The 5,842-nt window shown below is 44.0% G+C and overlaps 1 protein-coding gene across 1 annotated transcript in view; it reads left to right on the forward strand.

The window, feature by feature from the left end:
* Positions 1–5,842, forward strand: part of nfatc2a (nuclear factor of activated T cells 2a) — a 41,912-nt gene that overhangs the window by 9,847 nt on the left and 26,223 nt on the right. The gene's annotated exons all lie outside the window — the stretch shown is intronic.

Here is a 5,842-nt window from a genome sequence, read left to right on the forward strand (position 1 = left end):
AAGTTACTCTTTAAACAGATGACTTGAGATCGGTGTCTTCATCGAGCCTTCACCTCACTGATGAAAGTCAGGAGGGTTCTCTTAGAAAAACAGATACGTGTCTGACTCAGTACCAGTTACTGAAAAGACCTGGATCAGATTAGAAAAAATGAATTTGTCACGTTCAGAGTGTCATATTTAAATATCTGCCTGCAGCCGTACAGACCTGAAGCACCTCATCACTGTTGTGAGCAGACAGCAGCTGTGAAATACAGATTATTCACCACAACGTGTGAAAAGGATGTGTTCAGTTCTGAGCCTCAGCAGGGGTGTGGTGCACAGTGTGGGCAGGAGGTGTTCAACCAGCCCTCTTCAGAGCCCGTGACACCACRTTTTCTAATAAACATGAATGCATTTTTGGAAAGTCAAACATTGACAACATATTTTAAAAAAAGATTTCATGCAGCTGAGATGAACAGTTGTTGAGGTATTTGCATGTGGAGTAACAGGAAGTGATGTCACAGGSGAATGGCAGAAAGTAAACAGAGCGTTGCTACAAAGACCGACGACACAGACTGTAGAGAAGAATCTGTTTCTTCAGATTATTTTAATTACTATAATAAAGACATGAGGAAGAGTCAGAGTTCAAATAATATGGTTTTAATAAACAAAAAACAGTTTTATCGCTTAAAGAGTTCCCCTCTGATGTCACTTCCTGTTTCATGTTGTCTGAGCAAAGCTCAGAAGAAAATATGCCAGTTATGGAACATAATGGGTAACAGGGAGTGACAGACACATTAGTGTTAGTTACCATGGTGACAACAAGGCACAGTAGTGTTTGTTTCAGTTAATGTGGACACGTCTTTGTTTGTTTTTCTTCAGATTATTCCAGACCTTTTCTGCTTCATTAAACTGTCAGTGCTCGTAACGCTTTTGCATAAAAACACAACAGTTTCCCTCACGGCGTCTTCCCCCCGCCTCCTTAAACTAATCCTGTCGGACACCAGGACCACAGAAACCACCTGGTGGTCTCAGGACGTCCCTCAGAACTCAACCCGGGTCAGGTTCTCCTTTTCTTACTTGTCGTTTCAGCTTAAAATAAGCCGTTGTTGTACGAGCCGGCCTCGTGGTTTAACCACACACACACACACACACACACACACACACACACACACACACACACACACACACACACACACACACAGATCTGGGTTTTGTTGACTCTTGTTTGGAGGAAGTGGACTTGAGGGACTGTAACGCCGTCGAGGCACACGTTAAAAAAGCCCTTCCTGTGGTGGGGGGATAATTACTGTTGAGGAGAAACCGTTCTGTTGTCGGCCGAGCGGTGCTGTTGAAGCACAACACAGCTGTGGCAGCGTCTCAGACGGCTGCAGCGTCCAGAAATAAGCTCCACTTCCTTTACTTAGCGTAGCTATGGCAACGCGTCAATGATGTTTTTGTTGGTGATAATTTGGAGTTCTGTGGAAATGAGACTGTGCTCACTCCTTTTCCATTTTCTGTACCCCCCCTCACACACCACCACCACCAAAAGGCCTCACCCTGAGTCAGGGGCGGTTCTAGGGGCGGGGCCACGGGAGCATTGGCCCCAGCTGAAATCTGATTGGYCCCATGAAGTGTCCCTGTCCTGTCACTCATYTGTCCTTTACCTGGGAGTGATGATTGCAGTTCCATGTTCAAACACTGGAGGTGCTGATGAGTCAAACAGTAAAGTCCRACATGAATCAATCTGACAGAAATCTTCTCTTCTTAAGAAAATCTGAACAATCCTGCAGGAGAAGTCTTCCAGCTGACAGATGATGCTGTGTTTCAGACAGTTTCATCTGTGCAGAGAAGATGTCTGTGAAACTGGTGAAAATGACTTTACAGGTGTTTGAACACGACTGGTTAAATGTAAGCACTCTGTGTGAAAGGATGCTGAACAAACACTGGCCCCTCGATGGCCCCATGATGGCCCCTCGATGGCCCCTCGATGGTCCCTCGATGGCCCCTCGACGGCCCCTCGATAGCCCCATGATGGCCCCTCGATGGCCCCTCGATGGCCCCATGATGGCCCCTCGTTGGCCCCATGATGGCCCCATGATGGCCCCTCAATGGCCCCTCGATGGCCCCATGATGGCCCCATGATGGCCCCTCAATGGCCCCATGATGGCCCCATGATGGCCCCATGATGGTCCCATGATGGCCCCATGATGGCCNGATGGCCCCATGATGGCCCCATGATGGCCCCTCAATGGCCCCATGATGGCCCCATGATGGCCCCATGATGGTCCCATGATGGCCCCATGATGGCCCCATGATGGCCCCTCGATGGCCCCATGATGGACCCTGGTTGGCCCCATGATGGCCCCATGATGGCCCCTTGATGGCCCCTCGATGTCCACTCAGTGACCCCTTGATGGCCCCTTGAAGGCCCCTCGATGGCCCCTTGATGGCCCCATAATGGCCCCATAATGGCCTCTTGATAGCCCCTTGAAGGCCCCATGATGGCCCCTTGATGGTTCCTCAGTGACCCCATGATGGCCCCTCAGTGGCCCCTTGATGGGCCCTCAATGGCCCTTTGATGGCCCCTTGATAGCCCCATAATGGCTCCTTGATGGCCCCTCAATGGCCCCTTGATGGCCCCTCAGTGGCCCCTCGATGGCCCCATGATGGCCCCTCAGTGACCCCTTGATGGGCCTTCGATGGCCCTTTGATGGCCCCTTGATAGCCCCTCGATGGCCCCACAATGGCCCCTCAGTGGCCCCTTGATGGCCCCTTRTCCAGACYAATTGTAGATCCACCTGTACCCTGAGGTCAGGAGGTCCAGTCTGGACCCATGTGGACCCATATGGACCCATGTGGACCCATGTGGACCCATGTGGACCCATGTGGACCCACGTGGACCCACGTGGACCCACGTGGACCCACGTGGACCCACGTGGACCCACGTGGACCCATGTGGACCCATGTGGACCCATGTGGTCACGGCTGCACTCCTTCCTCTCCTCTGTTTTTCCTCCTCGTCTCTCGGAGCGCTCCACTTTTCTTTTCCTGCTCCTGCCGCTCGCTGCCATGGCAATGGACCGGCTGCTCACGTGGCCCGGCCCGTGTTTGCAGCCAGCTCTCCGCTCCGTGTCATCTACCTGGAGCGGGGGGCACGGCCSCTCCGTGTTACCATAGTTTCTGTGTGCTCTGAGCAGCTGCTGCCAAGTCAGACGCTCTCATCCATCAAGATAAGCAGAAACTCTTCTTCCTTTCTGACCTTCAGAGGCAGAACTGCTGTAAATAAACATGTTTGTGTTTAAGGACCAGAAGAGTCCCTGTCCTGGATCTGCTCTGGGTTTACGGTGGGCTTCACAAACAAAGGTCCKGAACAGAAACAGTGTTTGGATGAGAGCTGACACCTGCTGTTCCTGCAGGTTTCCTCAGGAGGAACTGTCTCTACAGTTTCACACATTTCATCTSTGCTGGCTCAGTCACACCAGACCATTAGACACTCTAACCTACTTTAACTTTTCTCACTGGGACAAACTAAACACAATATATATTTTMATTTTTCTTCCACGTCTCACAGAAACAAACATAAAACTTTACTGTTCAGGTCTGCAGCCTTTTCAAATCAAACAGCATCTCTGACCAGACCTGCAAAATGACRTCGAAGCTTGAAGTAAAGATAAAACAACCCTGTAAAAACACTACATATTAATAATTATCCTTCGTGACATTATGAAAGTAAAGATCTGTATAAATAATTATTTTCACATGTYAGAACAAAGATCAGGGCCGGCCCTAGCCAAYGTGGTGCCCTAGGCAGATTTCAGGTGGAGCCCCCTAAAACACTCTGCCAGGTTACATCCTTTCACAGAAATAATTAAATAGTTTTGTCTTTGATGTTATTTTTATCTTCAGAAACCAGGTTGCCCAATTAAAATAGTTAATAATATAGGGAAATTCCTCCTGGAGAGATCTACTAAAAACTCTGCATTTTCTATCCATTTGACGAGCATTTTCCYAAAATCTTGGGATTAATAAAATAAGATAAAATCAGTAGAAGATTGAAAACCAGACTTTAACCTGAACTTTATCTGAGATCAGAACTGAAATTTCAATTCTTCTTATTTTATTTCCACACTGAGCACCAGTATCATGTGATACTTTTATCATGAAACATCCTCTGCTGCATGTAGCACCTCCTGTAGGAACGAARCACAACAAGTTCATAAACCACAGAAACCTGAGATTATTCTACAGAATGAATCAACTAGACTCAAACAAAAAGTAGAAAAACATAATTTTTATACCGCATTAGTGGCGCCCTCCAGATGGACGGTGCCCTTAGCACTTGCCTACACTGCCTATGCCTCGGGTCGGAGCTGACAGAGATAAAGACCGAACTCTTAAAAAAACATAAAAAGAACCAGTTTTTATTTGTAGACCTCCTTTGAATAAAATCTAAATAATAAACTCTGCAGACTTTGTGAAAAATATTTCTAATTTGAAGCCAGTTGTCGTTTTCCTCACATCTCATTTTTGGTGTATCAGAATAACTTGTCGTGATGCACGTTTTTATTGTTTTCCTGTCATGGTTGTAAATTTAAATACATTTATTTCCTATGTGTCTGCGACCTTCRGCCTTCTGGCCCAGGGTTTTATTACAGAACAGTTAGATAAACACAACCTCAGGTGAACTGACACACAACTTATTACACTGAGTCACAGTGGAGGAAGCAAAAACACAAAGGCAGAAGTAGGATGTAAAAACTAAGTTCAGCAGCTTCCAACAGTGTGAAACTGATCAAACACTTCGATGAACTGATCAGTGGTGSTGTTCTTGTGTAAAAACAGGAGTTTTGTGTTACTGTAACACAATGTCAAGAAGGAAACTCATCAGTAGCGACTTCAGAAAAGAAACTGCTGCTGTTCAACATGTGGGAACGTTGTGAGGTTTTTTCCAAACTATCCATCATTTCTTACTAAAATCATTGAACTCATCCACCAGTCCTTCCAGCAGAGACGGTCCCAGTAGGTTTTCTTTAARGTCAGACTGAACAGTGCTGCAAAATATATTTACAGTATATATATTTCTATTTGAGCCTCACTTAGCAGGTTAGAGGTTAAAGTTTGTTACAAAACAATAAAAAAAAACTGAACAATATGACTTCTTTACCTGCATGGACTCAAAAAAATGTAATGGATTCAATTAAACAGATTGTCAACTGGTTCCACTCGACTGAACTGAGTAAAAGTAATGCATTTACTTTATATTTACTCTAAAAATATGAAGTAAAGGTAAATGCATTTACTTTATATTTACTCTAAAAATGTAAAGTAAAGGTAAATGCATTACATTTCAGTTAATGTAAATTAAACATAACATAAATGTGGTACCTTTAAGTAAATGTAAAGTAAATGTGTTACCTTTAAGTAAATGTGTTACCTTTAAGTAAATGTAAAGTAAATGTGTTACCTTTAAGTAAATGTAAAGTAAATGTGTTAACTTTAAGTAAATGTAAAGTAAATGTGTTACCTTTAAGTAAATGTAAAGTAAACGTACAGTAAATGTGTTACCTTTAAGTAAATGTAAAGTAAACGTAAAGTAAATGTGTTACCTTTAAGTAAATGTAAAGTAAACGTAAAGTAAATGTGTTACCTTTTAAGTAAATGTAAAGTAAACGTAAATGTGTTACCTTTAAGTAAATGTAAAGTAAACATAAAGTAAATGTGTTACCTTTAAGTAAATGTAAAGTAAACGTAAAGAAAATGTGTTACCTTTAAGTAAATGTAAAGTAAATGTGTTACCTTTAAGTAAATGTAAAGTAAACGTAAAGTAAATGTGTTACCTTTAAGTAAATGTAAAGTAAAC

Source organism: Austrofundulus limnaeus, unplaced genomic scaffold, assembly GCF_001266775.1.
Source record: "Austrofundulus limnaeus strain Quisiro unplaced genomic scaffold, Austrofundulus_limnaeus-1.0 Scaffold760, whole genome shotgun sequence".
Taxonomy (NCBI): Eukaryota; Metazoa; Chordata; class Actinopteri; order Cyprinodontiformes; family Rivulidae; genus Austrofundulus; species Austrofundulus limnaeus.